The sequence below is a fragment of the Taudactylus pleione genome, unplaced genomic scaffold, assembly GCF_031769625.1.
Source record: "Taudactylus pleione unplaced genomic scaffold, aTauple2 ptg000637l, whole genome shotgun sequence".
Lineage (NCBI taxonomy): Eukaryota > Metazoa > Chordata > Amphibia > Anura > Myobatrachidae > Taudactylus > Taudactylus pleione.
The window spans coordinates 1,080,381-1,101,583 of NW_028285039.1; the positions used below are offsets into that span (position 1 = coordinate 1,080,381).

The 21,203-nt window shown below is 38.2% G+C and overlaps 2 pseudogenes; one reads left to right on the forward strand and one right to left on the reverse strand.

Moving 5' to 3' along the window:
- Positions 1-18,564: 18,564 nt before the first annotated feature.
- On the reverse strand, positions 18,565-18,683 carry LOC148479100 (5S ribosomal RNA; annotated as a pseudogene).
- A 1,251-nt stretch (positions 18,684-19,934) lies between these two features.
- LOC148479101 (5S ribosomal RNA) lies at positions 19,935-20,053 on the forward strand (annotated as a pseudogene).
- Positions 20,054-21,203: the final 1,150 nt, after the last annotated feature.

The window sequence follows — 21,203 nt, forward strand, 5'->3', positions numbered from 1 at the left end:
CAGCAAGTCCCTGTCAGAACTAACAATCGGCCACCAACGTTTAACTTTTTTCACCATAGAAGGGCTATGTAATCCAAAACGATTAACCCATGGAATTTTATTATTATCCAAATCATTGACTTTTGTAAGTTTTGGCTTCAACAAATCATCTCTTGACATACTAAGAACCCTCTTTTTAGTATTGTCTAGTTCCTTCTGTGGATAACCTCGACAAATACATTTTTCAACTACTTCTTGTAAGGCTTGTTCAACCTTACTTTCGTCTGAAGTTATGCGCCTAACCCTAAGTAGCTGGGAGTACGGTAAACCCCTCCTCAATGGTAAGGGATGAAAGCTGTCATTTCTCAACAACGTATTTCTATCAGTGGGTTTCCAATATAGTGATGTCATAAAGGAGTTGCCACTCCTGGTGATATGTACATCCAAAAAATTAACCTGAACAGAATCAATGTGATAAGTCAACTTTATTACACTGTTGGAGAAATTCTGCCCCTCCAGCAATGCAATAAGATCCAACTCAGACCCTGACCAAAAGATCAATCAATCATCAATAAATCTCAAATATAAAGCTACTTCTGGTTTAAGACAATCATGGTCAAACAACAAAGATTTTTCAATGGAATACATAAATGCATTCACATACGATGGGGCCACAGAGGACCCCATCGCACACCCGGCTATCTGATGGTAATAGCGACCATTAAATAGGAAATAATTCCTGGTAAGAACTAGCCAAAGGAATTTGATAAACAAATGTATTGGAGGATATCTGACAATCCCAACTATGTGGGTCCTCAAGTACATTTGGTCAGGGTCTGAGTTGGATCTTATTGCATTGCTGGAGGGGCAGAATTCCTCCGACAGTGTAATAAAGTTGACTTATCACATTGATTCTGTTCAGGTTAATTTTTTGGATGTACATATCACCAGGAGTGGCAACTCCTTTATGACATCACTATATAGTAAACCCACTGATAAAAATACATTGTTGATAAACAACAGCTTTCATCCCTTACCATTGAGGAGGGGTTTACCGTACTCCCTGCTACTTAGGGTTAGGCGCATAACTTCAGATGAAAGTAAGGTTGAACAAGCCTTACAAGAAGTAGTTGAAAAATTTATTTGTCAAGGTTATCCACAGAAGGAACTAGACAATACTAAAAAGAGGGTTCTTAGTATGTCAAGAGATGATTTGTTGAAGCCAAAACTTACAAAAGTCAACGATTTGGATAATAATAAAATTCCATGGGTTAATCGTTTTGGATTACATAGCCCTTCTATGGTGAAAAAAGTTAAACATTGGTGGCTATTATTAGTTCTGACAGGGACTTGCCGGCCCTACATAATTCTAAATTGCTTCCTAGTTTTACTAGAAATAGAAGTATTAAAGATCAAATTGTACATTTAGATATTACAGGTATGGGTAAAAAAAAACAGCCACATTTTCTTAGTATTAAGTTGGGATGCCATCAATGTTTGGGCTGTGTGACCTGCAGGTCTTTGTTAATTGGTAACTCTTTCTGTCATCCCCATACAGGAAAAAGATTTAAAATTAATTACGCTTTGACGTGTTCTTCCACGTATGTCATTTATTTACTCACATGCCCTTGTGGCTTGGCATACGTGGGGAAAACTCAATGTCAGTTTAAAGAGTGAATGGCGTTACACCGCTCGGCGATACAACAGGCCATTGAGACCTGTTGTAGCGAACAACCGGTTGCCCGTCATTTTGCGCAATTAAAACATGGAGTCGCTTCTTTAAGAACTATTATAATTGATCATACGCCAACCTTATTGAGAGGGGGCAATAGAAATAAAATTCTTATGCAGAAGGAGTGCAAGTGGATCCATACTTTGGATACCATTTTCCCAAAAGGGTTAAATGAAACCCTGGGTTTACAGTGTTTTCTCTGATGTATGGGTTTCTGCTTTTATATTAAATGGTTTTATAGTTGGTATTACTAATTATATTATATTCTCTATATATACATAATATTTCTAGGATTGAGATACAACTATGTTAATGTTGGATTGGATATTATTTGTTTTTTAATTCAATTTTTATTTTCTGTTTTTAATCGCATTGTTTAAATGGGTTGCTAGGCAACCAATTTTGCTCACAATGTCTACCGGCGTGCGCTGATGACTTGCATGGTTGTGAGTCATATGATCACAATGTATTGCTACATGTGGATACACATTATTGGCTTTGACAGCAGGCGGGTGACGTCATTAGTAAAGGCCACATTTTGATTTGGGCACTCTGCCGGGAGTGATCCTGCACGCTGGTACACAGGTGAGCTTGTTTACATTTTGATTAGTAAGGGTATTTATGTCTGTGTATTTGTGTAAGTTTTGTGTGTATTGCTGTCCCAGAGGAAGGGGGGTTACCCCGAAACGTCGGATGATTAAAGGACCATTTTAATTACTAAGAAGTCTACTGAGTGCCATTCGTTTTGCAAATATATATATATATATATATATATATATATATATATTGAGAAGCTCCGCATACAGATACCATATGTCTGTGGCAATTGAAGTGTAGCACAGAGACTGGTATGCTCAGAGGAAGTGTTCTGAATGCAGAGTTAAAAGCCATTGTCAGAAACCTGCATTTCTATAGCAATTGTATGCCTTTTGTTCAATGCTACTGTAGTTTAGAGGAACTGATATTTGCACTTCAAACAAGTACAGAAAAGCCTTTGATGAGCTAGCAGACTTCAAGACCCCAGCAAAGTTCTGCTGGTCACCTCTGAGAAGAACACCCTTACACCTTGGAATTTGGTTTAAGCAAACCAAATATTAAATATATATATTACACATACACTGATTCACTTAATGCACATACATAGACTTATATGCTCACACATAGACGTTTGTATGTGTATTCACATTCATACACATGCACTACGCACATTTGCGTTATACACAAGACATATATAAATAAAAATATGCACAATGCATACTAGCGAATTTACACAACTATCTCACACTCACACATGCATGAACTTTTAAAGAGGTTCCCTCACATTAAGCTTAATATTAGAGGTTTTGTTAGCTAATAATTATGTTGTGAAATGTATGTATATGATATATAAGGTACAGAAACTAGTTGACATGTCATGTTTGGTACCATTCTAAATCCCTGTTTATTTGCAGATCTCCGGTTCTATCGGCAAGGAGATCGCATCATGTGTCCGCAAGTTATGGATTATAGGGAATTAGTGGTTAGAATGTATATCTCTGTATGTAGTGTCTGTAGCCAGTTCTTCAGTGGGAAAACCACACAAAGCAACTTCTGAGGAACTGAGACATACCCATAATGACACCATATGAACTGACCTGTGACCTGCATCGTACCAGACAGACCAGAAGCAAGAACCAATGAAAACCTGTTTGCTTGTCTCTATTGTTATTGTTGAAAATTTGTAAGGTATATAGCTTGTGTATTTTAGCTAGTATTCAGTCATGCCCAAGTGACCACAGACATCAGGAGTGATGGCTGGATACTGGATCCAGTGCGCATGCATATGTATTGGTACAAACCAAGCTTTGTATTTTCTTGCTTTTTGCGCTAATTGTTTAAATCAAAGCGTGTACTTTTTTTCTTAGAATAATATAACTTTTTGTGCTCTGGAACCACACAATTAGACTAGAAAGCAATTATTTCACTTTTGCGATTAAGGGGTATTGATAGCATATATTCCTCATTTTATATCAACATCTATTTATAATGTAATCTATTACAAACAGTCAAAAGTAAGCTTTGAAATGCAATTGTTTTTATTTTCATTGCACTAAAGAAAACTAAAGGGAAACATCTGATATCACAAATGTGAAAAAACTACAGTTGCATAATCTGTTGTATTGCATAGTGTGTGCCCTGAGATAAACTATCAAAAAAGGGATTAGCATGTCAATTTGCAAGAATTTACATTAATGTTACTCAAATGATTTTGCAAATTAGAAGCAATTACCAGATTGATTCATCACCTCATCTGAATCATTCAGGTTTGTTGGAAAATGTAAACACATGTCAAGTGCTCCATTTAGATATGTGATATTAACTCTTTTGTTGCTAATGATCAGGAACATTTGCTCTCATCTTAGTTCCCAAAAGTATTCATTAAGAATTGCACTGAGGGTTTATAGCAGGTAATGCTTAAACATCTTTTTTTTTGCTTTGCTTGCAACTAAGCTCTGAGAAGGCTAAATTGGATTACAGTTTGCAGGGGCCCCTCCAATAATATTGTAAACAATTTACACTGTGAATGTTATTAAAAAATATAATCTGACAATCAAAATATTATTACATTCTCATGGCTGGCTGGCAGTGGCGTAACTATGGTTTTTGGAGCCCAGGGCAAGTTTAAGAATGGTGCGCGGCACAAAATGGGTGTAGTCATATACCAAAGGGGTGTGGTCACATACTGAATGGCCGTGGTCACTGAAAATGGGGTGTGCTGACATGACACGCCACCCTTTTGTCATCACTCTGTGAACATTCATTTCCATTCCATATGCACCTTACCTATATGGTGGTTTCTCACTATGTGGTACCTCTGAATAGATGTATCCTCCCTGGGACGATGGCGTCTTCAGTCGGTATTCACTTTTTATGTATTGTAGGTCACATCGTAAGAATATGTGTAAGAGTATTAACAAAGTCATCATCATACAACAGCGATTCAATGAGACTCCTTCCCCATGTAATTTCCTTCCCCCTGCATCTCTCAGCTACACAATCACCCCTGTGTCATCTCTCAGCACACTATCACCTCCCTCCCTGCATTGTCTCTCTGCCACACCACCGCCTACCCCACTGCATTATCTCTCAGCACACCATCACCTCCCCCCTGTCATCTCTCAGCCACACCACCACCAACCCCCCTGCATCATCTCTCAGCACACCATCATCTCCCCTCCCTACGTCATCTCTCAGCACACCGTCACCTCCCCCTGCATCGTCTCTCAGCCACATCACCACCTACCACCCTGTGTCATCTCTTAGCACATCATTGCCTCTGCCCCTGGGTTGTCTCTCAGCACATCATCACCTTCCTCCCTCTCCCTGTGTTGTCTCTCAGCAACACTATCGCCATCTCCCCCTGTGTCGTCTCTCAGCACACCATCACCTCCCCCTGTGTCGAATCTCAGCCACACCACCACCTACCCCCCTGCGTTGGTGTGGCTGAGAGTTGACACACACCATTATCACCCCCCCTGCATTGTCTCTCAGCACACCATCATCTCTCCCCGCATCGTCTCACAGCCACACTATCGCCTCCTCCCTGTGTCATCTCTCAGCCACACCATCACCTCCCCTCTGTGTTGTCTCTCAGCACACCATTACAGATACACACACACATTTAATTTTTAAAGAAATAAAAAACAAAACATTTGAGGGTGGTTTTGCTAGTACCAAAACACATTGACGTTTTAGAACCAAAACACTGCAGTTTGTGCAACATCCCTAATTATTATTATTATTATTATTATTATTATTATTATTATTATTATTACTATTATGGCACTACAAGTGTTCTGCAGCACCTTACAAAGTGCAGAAACAAATAGTTAGACCAGTGACTTACAGTACAACACAATACAAGACAAGGATAATATGCATTGCTACATTAGCAACAATAACACCCAGATAAGCAACAGAGCATAAGCAATCAAGTGTTAGATGCCCTAGTGGGGTGTAAGAAGTAGATGAAAGTAAAGTAAAGAAAATCACAAGAGGATAGAGGGCCCAGCTCATAAGGGCTTACATTCTAAAGGGGGAGGCAGAAAAACAGGTGTGACACAGAGGGAGTAGACAGAGAGGAAGGAGCATGAAGCAGCAAGTTAAGATGAGAGCTGGGAGGCTTTGATGAAGTAGTGGGTCTTGAGAGCCAATTTGTAGGATTGTAGAGAGGTGGAGAGTATGATGGAAAGAGAGAAAGAGTTCTATAGGTGGGGAGAAGTGCAGGCAAAATCTTGGAGGCGGGAGTGGGAGGAAGTAATCAGTTGGCATGAGAGGCAACATGCTTTGTTGAACAAAGAGGGTGGACAGGAGAGTGAAGGGAGATGAGGTCAGAGATGTAAATAGGAGAGGACTGGGCAAGGACTTTGTAAGCGAGTGTGAGAACCTTGATTTGGGTACTGAAAAGGAAGGGGAGCCAGTGGAGGGCTTGTAGGAGAGGGTAGGCAGATGTAGAGTGTTTGGAGAGGAAGATGAGCTGAGCAGCAACATTGAGGACAAACTGGAGAGGAGAGAGATGGGAGTTGGGCAGGCCAGATAGGAGGAGATTACAGTAGTCCAATCTGGAGATGACCAGTGAGGGTATGAAGGTTTTAGCGGCATCCTGGATGATAAAGGGTCTAATCTTGGTAATATTTTTAAGATGGAAATGACAAGACTTTGTGAGGTTCTGGATATGTGGTTTGAAGGAGAGGGAGGAGTTCAGGATAACTCCAAGACAGCGCACTTTGAGGGTGAGAAAATAATCAGCTCAGTCTTAGACATATTAAGTTTAAAAAATTGCTATTACATTCAGGAAGGGATAGCAGAGAGACAGTTGGAGATATGAGTAAGGGCAGAGGTTAGGGGAGGAGAGGTAGATCTGAACATAAAGATGATAATGGAGGTCAAAAGTGCTGATGAGTTCACCTAGAGAGGACATATAGAAGGATAATAGGAGAAGTCTAAGAACAGAACCTTGGAGAACACCTACTGTAAGTGGCTGTGGGGGGAAGAGGAGTCATGAGAGGAGACAGAAAAGGATCAGTCAGAGAGGTAGAAGGATAGCCAGGAGACTGCAGCATCACATATACCAAGGGAGATAAGGATTTTCAGCAGGAGAGGGTGGTCCACAGTGTAGAAAGCAGCAGAGAGGTCAAGGGGAATGAGCAGAGAGTAGTAGCCCTTGGATTTAGAAGCTAGGAGGTCATTACTGACTTTTGTGAGGCCAGTTTCAGTGGAGTGGAGAGAATGGAAGCCAGACTGAAAAGGGTCTAGGAAGGAGTGGGAGGAAAGAAAGTTTGTAAGCCTGGTGTAAACAACACGCTCAAGGTGCTTGGAGGCAAAGGGAGGAGAGAGACGGGATGGTAGTTGGAGAGAGTGTTAGGATCAAGGGTAGGTTTTTTAAGAATGGGGGAAACAAGGGCATGTTTGAATGCAGAATGGACAGTGCCAGATGAGAGGGAGAGATTGAGGATGTGGGCAAGATGGGAACAGGCACAAGGAGAGAGGTAGCAGAGGAGACATGAAGGGATAGGGTCATGGGGGAGGTGGAAGGGGGGAAGGATCAGATGATGGCAATGATATCCTCTCCAGACACAGAGGAGAAGGATTTCAGTCTGTAAAATGGATGGGGAGGGTTGACCTGGGAGAGGAGGTGTTGGAGGACTGGTGGACTGGTGGGATATGATGTTCTGATGTATGGAATCAATTTTAGATGTAAAGTAGGTAGCAAAGTCAAGGGCAGAGAGTGAGGAGGGGAGGCAAGGAGGGGGTGGACATAAGAGGGAGATAAAGGTGGTAAAGAGACACAGGGTATTTGAGGACTCAGAGGAGATGAGGTTCTTGAAATATGACTGTTTACAGAGGGAAAGGGCAGCACTGTAGGATGAGAGCATAAATTTGAAATGGAGATATTATTCCTTAGAGGTAGATCTTCTCTACTGTTGCTCAGAAGTTTGTGAACACTTTTGCAGGTATCTGGTGCATTTGGAATGCCAGGGTTGAGGTGTGTATCTGCAAGGGTGAGTAGTGATTGCCGGAGCAACAGAGTCCAGAGCAGAAATTAGGGAGGCATTGTAAAGGGAAGTGACTTGTTCAAGGCAGTAGAGAGAGAGTATAGGGGAGAGAAGTGAGTCAACTGGGAAGAAAAGGTAATGGTATTGATAGCCTCAATGTTACACTTAGTAATGGTGGATTTAGGAAGTAGAGGGGGGAAGGATAGAGGGATAGGTTAAAAGATAGAAGGTGATGGTCAGAGAGGGGAAATGGGAAATTGGAGTAATCAGTAGTATCACAACAGTGAGTGAAGACCAGGTCAAGCAAATGCCCATTCACAAGGGAGGGTGAGGAGGTCCATATGGTAGATATCAAATGAACAGGTGAATGTAAGGAGTTTGGAAGCAGAGAATTCTGTGGGGATATCAATTGTAATATAGTCACCTAGGATAATGGAGGGAAGGTCAGAGGAGATAAAGTGAGGGAGCCATGAAGCAAAGTTGTCAAGGAATTTGTAGGGAGGGCCAGAGGACAGTAAATGACAGCTACTCTAATGATAATTAATCTCCTTGATTTGTTCAAAACAAATATTTTTTGGTATTAGCATAAATATTATTATTTACGTGTACAGTTACAACCATAGTGTTTTTTTGTAATGACATTCTGGCACAAGACAAAATTAAATGACGGACCAGCAAAGGAGTTCCTGCATGTTACCAATAATTGTTTACATAAACTCTTCAATAATTTATTCATCAAGAAACAATTATTTCAAAGAAAAAAAATCAATGGGCTTATAAAACTTGAGGGGAAGATTGTGCTACTTGTAAATAACAATGGAAACAGTTGAGTGGAACTACGCATTATTTGCTAAGGAGCTGATTTAAAAATATATGCTAATGCCACTGCAGCTGCAAATTTGTATGCAGCAGCTGCATTAACATATGCAAATGTAGCAGCCACCAGGATTGTATTGAGTCACCCACCAGTGGTTTCACAAATCCAAGCAATTGCATACAATGACTCAGCTCAGTAAAAGATCAGTCAATTATCAGACTTCTGTGTAACCCCAGAGCCTTTTTTCCTGTGCCAAGAATCACAGTCATAAGCATGCACCAAAGACATCTGTGTTTAAGTTACCACTGCCCCATTGCTGCTCACAAATGGTCTCTGCCTGTCAATCACTTTGTGCATAAATCATCACTGTGATTGACATCGGTTATGATACTTGACACATGCACAGTGTTACCTATATGCATGCACATATTATCGATAATCATTGAAACTGCATAAACATCAGCATTTCGTCCATCTCTGAATCAGGTAAAAAGTGTGGACAAAATAAGAATGCCTAAGTGGACAGACCCATGCAAAAAATAAGCAAGAACTTTTTGGAGTGTTATTACTAGTATTATATAAATAGAGAGTACACATTTTTCGTAACCACCCCGACTCACAATCATTTATATTCATAAAAAATATTTGAATTTTGAAAAGTGGTAGAAGAGGACCATGATTCACTTCAATTAGAGGAAATAATTGATTTATCTGTAGAAATCACTAGTTGTAACAAAAATATTTCTCATAACCAATCAGTAACTTCTCTTCAGCATCAACAGACACATATCTCTATTCATTTTTCCTGCTCTTCTTATTATATCTAATTAGTTCTTAGGATAAACAGTACACAGGTGTGTCCACTTCTTCTGCTACTCCATCACTAATTAATCACTTCTCTATCACAACTAACAGCTCTGCTTGTTCTGTTCTGTCCTTGTTCACCCTACCATTATCAGTTTTTGTTCTCTAAAGTTAAAATCAAAGAAATAAATATGAACTTACTAGCTCTCAAAATGATTAATTCTAAAAAAAATTAATAACAGAAGCGCAAAAATCTAATGTATCCCCTAATGTAATTTCATTCATGATACAGTTAATTAGAGACACATTTACAGATTTGGTTTAGAGACCCCCTTCCCCTTTAGGTTTTCTTCTCTCTAACCCACTAAACTATTGCATTTACAAATCAAATACTACTACTACTTCTACTTCTACTTATTATTATTATTATTATTATTATTATTATTATTATTACTATTATTATTATAATTATTATTATTATTATTATTATTATTATTATTATTATTATTATTATTATTATTATTGCAGCTAATTATATTTTGTTTCTGCTGTCTATTTGCTATACTTAATTAACATTTACATTTGGACTACTAAAGGAAAAAAATATTCACATTTGACTTTTAGGGGAAACAACACTAATTGTTATATTTGTATTCATTTACCTTAATTTATAATCCAAATGTTACATTTGCCTGTATTAATAACACTAGTTTATCTTGTGAAAGCCACATCTCAATGCTATAAAGTAAATATATTTTTTTAACTTGTCACTTTTTTATATACTGTAAAAGAAAAGGAAAGTATACTGTATACACACAATACCGAGCACTCAGTAATTATACAGTGTCACAAATGTATACTATTAAGTAGTTTACCAATTAGCAGCTCACTATTCAGAGATAAGTGGGCTCTCCGTGCAAATAGATAGAAATGAAAATAGGGGGGAAAATAAGTGGTGCTCTATACTAATTTGAAAAACTTTAACTGAAACATACAAAAAAATAAAAATTTAATGTATTTCAGTTTCATATACTAATATACAATAAAACGCAGAAAATGTTTTAATCTTATAACAGAGTATCTTTTGTAAATTGTGGGGATTATGTTTAGGCACGTCTTGGGGGGATTTAGGTTTAGGCACCCCCCAGGGAGGGTTAGGTTTACGGGGAAGAGGGGGTTAGCATTAGGTTAGCATTAGGCACCACTGATGGGGAGGTTAGGTTTAGACACCCCTCGGGAGGGTTAGGTTTAGGGTGCAGGAAGGAGGGGTTAGGTATAGGCAAACCTGGGAACAGGGGCATTTTTAGAGAGGAGGGGGCCCATGTGCACTCTCCAACATGGGCCCCCTCCTCTATGTCTGCCGGCCGGCAGCGCACTGAGTTGTGCACGGCCAGCACCGGAGCTATACACTCTGGGCACTAGAGAGCACCCAGAGTCTACAGAGTATGCGCTGGTCACCAGGAAAATGGTTGCAGTGGCCAAATGATGGGAAAATAGCCACGGCAGCCATTTTCCAGTCGTTTTTACAGCACCAGACCCTTGTGTTGTTGTGGGACTCTGGAGAGGTAAGTAATACTATGGGTGCAGGGTGTGCAGTGCGGGGCCATACATGGACCCAGGGGCCCATATTCCCTGCACACCCTGCACCCATTATAGATATGCCCCTGCCAGGGAGGTTTAGGGTTAGGCACCACCAAGGGTAGGTTAGGGGGAGGAGAGGGGAAGATTTAGATACTTACCTTTCTTCATTGGGATCTCCTCCTTTTGGGCTTCCATGGTCGGGACTTGAACCTGTTCAAATCTCTGCCAATATTTCAATCCCATTCCCCACAGACATGTCCCAGATAGTGCTGTGGATAGCAGCTGGCTTCTGGTAATCCTGCAGAGTATCTCTGCATGTATTAAGACGGTGAGAAAATAGCTGTCCTTGATGCGTTTCTCTGCCTCACAGAACTGGCAGTATCCTTAGAAGGATGTATTATCTTGTAGCCATCTGTAGGTGTTTAAATCCTTGTGTTGAGGTGTGTACCTTTCTGTAATTAGTCTACCTGTTGTTTCATGCAATATTTATCCCTGTCAGTGCAATTATGTAAAGGCAAATAGATCTCATTAAATGTTTCTTCAAAAATCTATTTCACTTTCCATTAAAATTACCAGGTCCAGCTAATGTGTTCATATTCCACAATATATGTGCACATAAATACATTGATAAAAATAAGAGATATTAGAGATGCTCAACTCATTCAAAGTTATATTAATTTAGAATTGCTCCATAATACTTTTTTGATGTTCTATTTCTCAAAGACATTTTTGTGCAATCATACATCATCTTGTTGTAAATCCATGAGATTAATATAGTGCTAGCTAAAAATATGTACATACATTATATATACTGTAAATATATATATACCCTTGCTCATAGCAAAGCCCTATTAATCGGTTGATGTTGTGCATATTAAAAAAAAACACTGTTAAAGATGGACCTATCAGCCCTTTGAGAAAGAAAGGAAAGATAAAAATACACATGCATATATGTTACAAAATGTCTCTGAGAAATAGAACATCAAAACAGTATTATGGAGTCAATCTAAATTAAGATAACTTTTAATAATATAGAGTACCACACTGCCTCTTATTGTTCCTGCTTTGTAGGTTCTAACTTTTTTTACGTGATTGTTAAAAAAAAATTTCCACTTTCATATGAGTGCCTGAATGTAATATGATTATATTGTTAAAGAACTTGAAAGAGGAAGAGAATACCTGCACGAAACTTCTTATTTTCTATATATTCAGCACTGTTTATTTAGTATATCGCTTACCAACATGTCTAAATAATTTTTGACAGAACAGTGTCAAGTTAAGTCTTAAGGTGTTGGTGGTGCTCCCCAGGGCTTATATTAATCGATTTTTAGGGGAAGGTTTTGTCAAGTAGACAAAACAAAAAAGAGAAAACCACTTTTTGGGGGCACTCTTGTGTAATTGTTAGTTTTATTAAAAGAAGATATTTTATTAGATATGCATTAAAAAGATATAAACATAGACACATAAAAAACACACAAAACAAAAATACAAGGAAAGAGCATAAAGATAAAGGACTTTTCTGTATTATCTTTGTTACAAATAAACAAGAAATCTCTATCAATATTGATAATGGGGAAATGTCCCCAGAATTAAGTCCTTAATAATTGGGCGAAAGTTTTTATGTGTAGATAGCACCTCTGCTCCAAATACAGGTGCTTAGTACAATATTAATAAAGGCACATATGTTAAGATAAATATAATACGTATATCTTCAATTTTCGCAGGTAATCAGAGAGAGTGAGATCATGTGTAGTCAGAAACGAACCTGTTAACAAATTAGATGATCTTAATAAGGTGGTGTTATAGTGTCAGATATTATTATGCCCATAAATGCGCAGCATATAAATCAACATATATTTATATAAAGATGCAGTGGTCTCGACCATAAATTTTTCTGATGAGCAAATTATATATGTCCATTGATAATATCACAGGTGATTCCACAGATATCAGAAGAAAAAATGCACTGAAATCAAGAGCCTATGATGTACTCATACATAGCTCATTTTAGACAGTACCAGGCTTTCCATATTGTATTTTAAATACAAATCCTATACAGGCTATACGGAGCACAAGTAATCTTCAAAAGAATCTATCTATGATGACAGGTTTTATCCAAGCTCAGATGCTGCATAGAGATGGTGTAATATCACATGTGCATCTATAACTGTGCCATGTTTTCCAATATTTCTGTTTTTTGCATATGGTCACCCTGTTTAAATAAAAATTGGTTTTCCTAGACAGCTGTTTAGCCACAATAATACAAAAAGATCTGCAAAGGATAGCAGTACCAGGTTTTCTGATTTAAACACTAATAATAATTATTATTACTTAAAATAAACACATACTATACACATCTCTAATAATTCTTCAAGATATCATTACATATCATTCCAATAATTTATAAAGAAATAGCAGAGTTGGCACATCTCCTCCAGTGATTGTGAGTATCTGGATATAATATTAGATACTTTGATGAAAGATTGCCTGGCACCTAAATTCCAACTGCTTCTGCTTCTATCCCGTGTGGATACTAATTCCAGAGAACGGGAGGTGAGAGAGCAGCTGGTAGGGCAGACAGAAGTAAAGTGCAGAGACGCTTCTGCTGTCGGGATTTGCTATCGTCCACCACCCTGTTGTTAGAAAAACATTGCAGGGCGGTCAGGGCGGTGCGCATCCGGATGAGAGAGCGTTGAAGAGAGAATGTACCTGTGTAAAGTTGTTGGTATAATGGGTTGATCTCAGCAGCTGATTCCTGCAGTAACGGTGCCTGTTGCCGGGACTCGTGTGCGCACCGTACCCGGAAGTGACGTAGGTATGACGCGCGTTTCACCCCTGCTGGGCTTGATCACATACAGCCTCTTGTGCATATACTGGGACTAGGTTTTATTTACACATGCGGTTTTCTCTTTTTTGTTTTGTCTACTTGACAAAACCTTCCCCTAAAAATTGTTAAAGAACTAGTAAGCCTCAAAATTAAAATGAACAATAATGTACTATGAAGGTAAAATATGTTGTTAAGTGTTAACCTATAGGAGATAAAGAAAAGGGCTGAAGGTAGTGCTAGCACCTATGGGCACAGGATGCTGCCTAAGAGGAAAAAGATAGGGGCTCACCTTCCCTAAATAGCTATGTAAAATACAGGAAACCCTCTGGCACCTCCTGTGGTACCCGTATGTAGTGAAAGTGAAATTAACACAATGCAATTTAATATTACTATATAGTAGTGGATTTAATAAGATACACAGTAATATTACAATGAATGAATGATAAAAATGGCTAATACCGGTATATCAATAAAAAAGGGGACATACATACTCACAACATAAAACAAAAAGCATGAAACATGAAAGTGCAATAGCTCTGAGATATCTGCTTGGGTAGGGGACAGACATGCTTATGAGCATTTTACTCTGTCTCCTTAAAGCTGAATATAATGGTAAACAAATCCAACATATGAGATAATAGGATTTAGAGTTAATGCAAAAAAATGAGGAGAAAAACTGCTACAGTTCCTGGTGCTGTTGAATAAATAAATTAGTAGTATTATCACCACAAAACTGGCTGCAAGTAATAGTGGTCTGGTTAGGACCAAAGAGAAAAATCTCTTAATTCAAAAGCATAAATCCAATGTGTATTGATTACTGTGCCAGGTTTTGAGATACATATAATTTAAATCCACAGTATGTTTTAATATAGATCTATAAGTCTGATTTCTAATATAAACACTTGAGACTTGTTTAATAAATCACTGGCTTACTCAGTAGCGCAAATACTTTATATAGAATAATAAAAAATAGTAAAAAAGACAAATCATTACATAACAGCAAAATTACATTCACAAATAAAACTGAAACATACGTTTCTAAGTTGTATCGTGATTCCTAGCCACACAGTTAATTTACTATTATGTTGCAATATAAGAGCAACTATATTCATGAAATTGATTCTTTTAGATCCGTTTGTTTGATCTCAGGATAGAGTGTGAATCTACTATTCAATAAACTCACTGATTTAGTGCAGGTTTGTACATTTATAAAAAAGCACTAAGTGAATACACTGCTGTAAACTGCTGTTCTGTGCACTCTGGCATCCCAGTTGTGCACCTGTATAAGCAGGGTTACCTTTAGGATAAGTGTCTTCTCTAGATGAACACAAGGAAATGAGAATCGCACAGGACTGGTAAGAAAATGTAAACTCGGATCCAAGATAACCCGGTTAAACAGACATAATATCAGCATCTGACATTTGACAATTACCAACTTCAAATATTAATTGCCACACAGTGGACCATACCAATGTTTGTTGGTGGTGCTCCCCAGAGTCAGATAAAAACTCAAAATAGACCAGGAGATGAAAGAAGACTTTTTTGGGGGGCACTACTTAAGTAAGATAAACGATCTAATTAAAAATGAACTTTTAATAAATGACACTTAAAAAATTGAGAACTAGACACGCAAACATACACAATACAAATATACATATATAAACTTTATTCAATAAGGAGAATATTATCTAGGAAAAATATATCCTACACAAGGTCAGATAACCATAATGTGTTAATAGTCCATGATCAATCCATGCAAATATTTGAAAGACAAAATAATATATTATAACTCACAAGCCGAATTGGCTATAATAGTATAGTATAAAGGATATATATATATTTTATCTTACTTGCCTGAACACACACATTTACACTGACTGATGATTACAGCAAAACTCTATATTTCTATGGATGCAGTAATATAAAGTCAGGATGACATGTACACCTAATTATCTGTACACATGGTATCTCAGCCTTGTCGATGATATATTAAAAATAACAAAAATGATACAAGGCTTGCTATTAATAAGCCCCTAAATAAAGATGAAAAAGAAGGGAAACAATATCTCCTTGAGGACAGGGGGCCTCATTCAGAGGCGGTCGTAGGATGCAAACGGTCGCTCAGAAACAGGGCGGTCGCTTGCATCCTGAACGGCCACCTCCATGTTGGTCGTTATGCTGTGGGTTAACACCCACAGCTTTAACGACCACTAAGGGAGATGGTCGCGATGGTCAAGACCATCGTGACCATCGGGGCTTATGACAAGACCCTAGGGTAGGGTCTCGTCATCCTTAAGCCCCAGGTTGCTTCCTGCTCTGTTTGAGCAGGAAGCTCCCCACTGTCATCACTGATGATGATCACTGATGATGTCAGTGGGGATGCCCACAAAATGGCAAGCATTCTGAAAGGAACGCCTCCGTTTGGCCGCTCCGTTTGGCCGGGCATGGCCCCTGCCCGCCCAGCAAACGGAGCGAGCTGTCAATCAACATCGACGGCTTGCTCCGTCTGCTTCAAGCCCACTAATGATGGGTGATCTGTCATTAGCGGGGGCTTGCGCATGCGCACGACAGAGCAGTCTCCGTCGTGTGCATGCCCTGTGGACCAACATCGAGTCAGTTGCGAGCGCTCGGCGCTCACGACTGACTCTGAATAAGGTCCAGAGACCCTACAATACCAAAAAGTATCTTCCTCTCATATAGGCACAGACTCTTTAAAGATGTATCTTTCATCCATAACTGTGTCAGTAATACTCAAATTACAACTTGTATCAATACATATCACACATTGAGATTGAACAATGTAACAAATTAAAACATGTGGCAAGAAAAGAGAGGCTGCCAGTAAATGATAATGAGATACAGTTTGTAACTTATCTTATGCTGATTCTCTGTTAACCACTGCATCCACTATTGCCATCCAGTCGCCAGTGCCTGTGGTATGGAGTATACAGACTCCGGAGGCCACAACAGCGTCAGTGAGGGATATCACCTCACTCTGTATCCCAGACTAAGTCCGGTCATTCCGCCAGGCTACTCCGTCATGAGTAAGATGCATTCAGGCAGGTACATAAGTCACAGGCATCGGGGAACACAGCATCGGCAGTGGGAATATCCCTCCACACTGCACACTAGGAAGGTACCTCGCCGCTACCAGTCATCTGCCTGATAAATAGTTGGATCAGGGAACACAGTAACAGCAGCGGGAATAACACTCCATGCTGCGCTAGAGGAAGGTGCCTGGCCGCTTCCGACCATCCGTCTTGTTAGTAGTCAGATGACGTACATTTCGCCAGGGCTTGATCACACCTGAGTGAAGACCATCCTGGGGAACCTATACCAAGTTTTAATTAGCCGCTAATCACTGTCATCTGTTCTGATGACAGTCGTTGTCCTATCAATGAAGACTCAATTTTAAATAAAGAAATCTGGAGTTACATGTTAGTTGATAATGCTTCCCAGTAAGTCATGAGAAAAAATTACGAGAAAAAATCATCAGAAAGAATCATCAGAAAAAATCAAATAAATAAATAAATAAATAGAATGAAACGAACAAACTTGCATCTGACAGAATTAGTTATTACATTATCTTGTAGGCAGAAATCCGCATATAATTGATAAGTGTTGAACCCCTAGGCTGAAGCCGCACATGAGTACAATAGACCTATAGCAGATATAAATAATAATAAATATACCCTGTCAGTTTAGATATACACAGGTCATATCATGTTATAAAACATACCATTTTAAAATAAAAAGAATTAAGTGACTATGCACAAGGTATGTAGATTAACCATATGACTGTTCTACTACAAAATATATATATATAGAGTAATAATATTATAAATAAGGAGATCCTAAATGAATAACTAAAAGAATGACTCTAGGGTTATACCAATTGAAGTATACACATAATTAAAAATAAATTTATATCTATACATACACATACTCCTATCGCTAAGAAAAATTTTTTTGTGGCATAGTATGTGTCAGAAGTCACTCCTGTTAAGAATCATCAGCTTTGCATACTACCTCAACATGACAGAATATTAGTTTAAAGGTACAGAACTAAAAGGAATATTTGGCTGCCATATAAGTACCAAATAGAAATAGTACCATATAATCACTTAGCATACCCAACCTCAAACTTAATATCATTCAATAACTAATAGCCAGATATAGTAAATTAAATAAAATAAAAATAATGATAAAAATAACAATAACAATTTAGAAGGTAAAACAAAGAAACAAATCATCATTCGTGGCATATTACTTCCTATGGTATCCCTACCACTGGGTAATCAGGTCTTTGTGGATATATATAATTTGAATAAATCAAAGAAAAAGTAGGATACATATTAATTTGATAGTAGTCTCAAGATTGTCAGATAATCAATAGACAAGAGGACAAAAATGTCCTACTAATACAAAAGTAAAACCCACTGCATAGGTTGTCGGCAACAAACTGACCAGTATATAAGCAAATAGTGTTAATAGCCAACTAAAACTATGATTTTTTTGTGTATAACATGTAGATAGTTGAAATGATCCAGATATCATATGAATAATACAATCATATAACATGGCTTTAATGTACAGCTTCTAAATCCCTAATAGAAAAAATAATATTACATGAAAGAATGTAAAACAGATGTCATAATAAACGTCATATATCTCCATACTATGTGTACCTCAAGTGTGTAGCATATGATATCACTAATATAAGTAGTCATCCATGCCAAAAATGTGCCTCCAGTATCTTGCACATAATGAAGCTGGTCATATGCATCTGTCCTTACATCACCTGGTACTCCCAGGTGGTCTCCCATCCAAGTATTAACCAGGCCCAACACTGCATAGCTTCCAAGGTCCGACAAGATTGGGCATGACCAGTGTGGTATGGCTGTAGGTATGTACTGCATTTCCTAATTTATAGCATGGTGCCGAGTATAGATATTAATACTCGCACCTACAGATATCATATCGGTCAAATTTAGTAATATAAAGATATATATAAAAAAATATAAATCAACTATAGTTTGCATTTCTAGGTTCAGACAGGGCTGCTATCCTATTTATTCCATGGAATATTAATGCTGACATATATCAATATCATAAAAAGGGAATGTAGTTGATATATTCATTAAGCCCCCCCGGGGAGAGTGCTCCCAATCTAAAGGTCCAGAAACTCTCACCTCTCAAAAGTTATTTTGTGATGTCTCCTCCCCTTATCCTGAGCCGTACTTGTTCCAGACCAAATGCTTTAAGATTTTTAAGGTCTCCTTTATGCTTATAATAGAAATGCTTTGCTACCACAGTCAGTTGTTTAAATTTGCTAATAACTGAGGCAGCATTTCTTACATTGCCAACGTACTCTAATATGCGTTCTTTAAGCATCCTCGTTGTCATGCCTATATACTTCATATCGCAATCACATGTTATGCAGTAGATCACACCCTTTGTTCTGCAATTGATGTAATCCATAATTTCCAAGGGTTAATTTCCGTGTGGCTCGTGCAAAGCCTGCCTTTTTATGATTAAAAAGAAGGAAGTTACAGACAAGTATGGAAGTAATATGGAAATTATGGATTACATCAATTGCAGAACAAAGGGTGTGATCTACTGCATAACATGTGATTGCGATATGAAGTATATAGGCTTGACAATGAGGATGCTTAAAGAACGCATATTAGAGCACGTTGGGAATGTAAGAAATGCTGCCTCAGATATTAGCAAATTTAAACAACTTACCGTGGTAGCAAAGCATTTCTATTATAAGCATAAAGGAGACCTTAAAAATCTTAAAACCTTTGGTCTGGAACAAGTACGGCTCGGGATAAGGGGAGGAGACATCACAAAAGAACTTTTGAGAGGTGAGAGTTTCTGGACCTTTAGATTGGGAGCACTCTCCCTGGGGGGACTTAATGAATATATCAACTACATTCCCTTTTTATGATATTGATATATGTCAGTCAGCATTATTATTTCATGGAATAATGAGGATAGTAGTCCTGTCTGATCCTAGAAACACAAACTAAAGTTGATTTTTATTTTTTTATATATTTCTTTATATTTCTAAATTTGACCGATATGATATCTGTAGGTGCGAGTATTAATATCTATACTCGGCAACCATGCTATAAATTAGGAAATGCAGTACATAGCTACAGCCATACCACACTGGTCATGCCCAATCTTGTCAGATCTTGGAAGCTTTGCAGTGTTGGGCCTGGTTAGTACTTGGATGGGAGACCACGTGGGAGTACCAGGTGCTGTAAGGACAGATGCATATGACCAGCTTCATTATGTGCAAGATACTGGAGGCACATTTTTGGCATGGATGACTACTTATATTAGTGATATCATATGCTACACACTTGAGGCACACATAGTATGGAGATATATGACGTTTATTATGATATCTGTTTTACATATTTTCATGTAATATTTTTCCTATTAGGGATTTAGACGCTGTACATTAAAGCCATGTTATATGATTGTATTATTCATATGATATCAGGATTATTTCAAATATCTACATGTTATACACAAAAAAACATTTTTTAGTTGGCTATTGATGCTATCTGCTTATATACTGGTCAGTTTGTTGCCAACAACCTATGCAGTGGGTTTTACTTTTGTATTAGTAGGACATTTTTGTCCTCTTGTCTATTGATTATCTGGTGATCTTGAGACTACTATCCAATTTATATGTATCCTACTTTTTCTTTGATTTATTCAAATGATATATCCACAAAGACCTGATTACCTCTGGTAGGGATACCATAGGAAGTAATATGCCACGAATGATGATTTGTTTCTTTGTTTTTCCTTCTAAATGGTTATTGTTATTTTTATCATTATTTTTATTTTATTCAGATTACTATATCTGGCTATTAGTTATTGAATGAATTTAAGTTTGAGGTTGGGTATATATATATATATATATATATATATATAAATGTAATAAGTCTATTAACACTATTCCATCTCTACCTTAGTAATACTAATCTCATCAAACATGGCGGCTGTTAAAGAAATCCAATAGATGAGCCCATGGATGACCCCATGGAGCTATAATGGACTACATCATAATGGCAACTATGTAGCCATGACAACTGTGGATTGCAAGTGCTATGAGAGGAAAAAGCGGAGGTGATCGGGAATCCATCCATGCATGTGCAAGGTGATGATCCTCACATTGAGAGAGGGTGCCGCAGTACAAGAGGGGAAGCGGTGCCTAGAGCCATGAGCAGATATGATGACAACCTTGGGCAGAAGTTATATTAGGATGGGCGATGCAGCCGGGCGGAAGTGTCATTAAGACTTGGTATCAAACCTGGGGACTCTCTCTAACACAACTCCAAAGTATATCTGGCCTTATGGTTAAAGGCTTTCAACTTTTATGGTAAACACTGTGAAGAAAGGTTC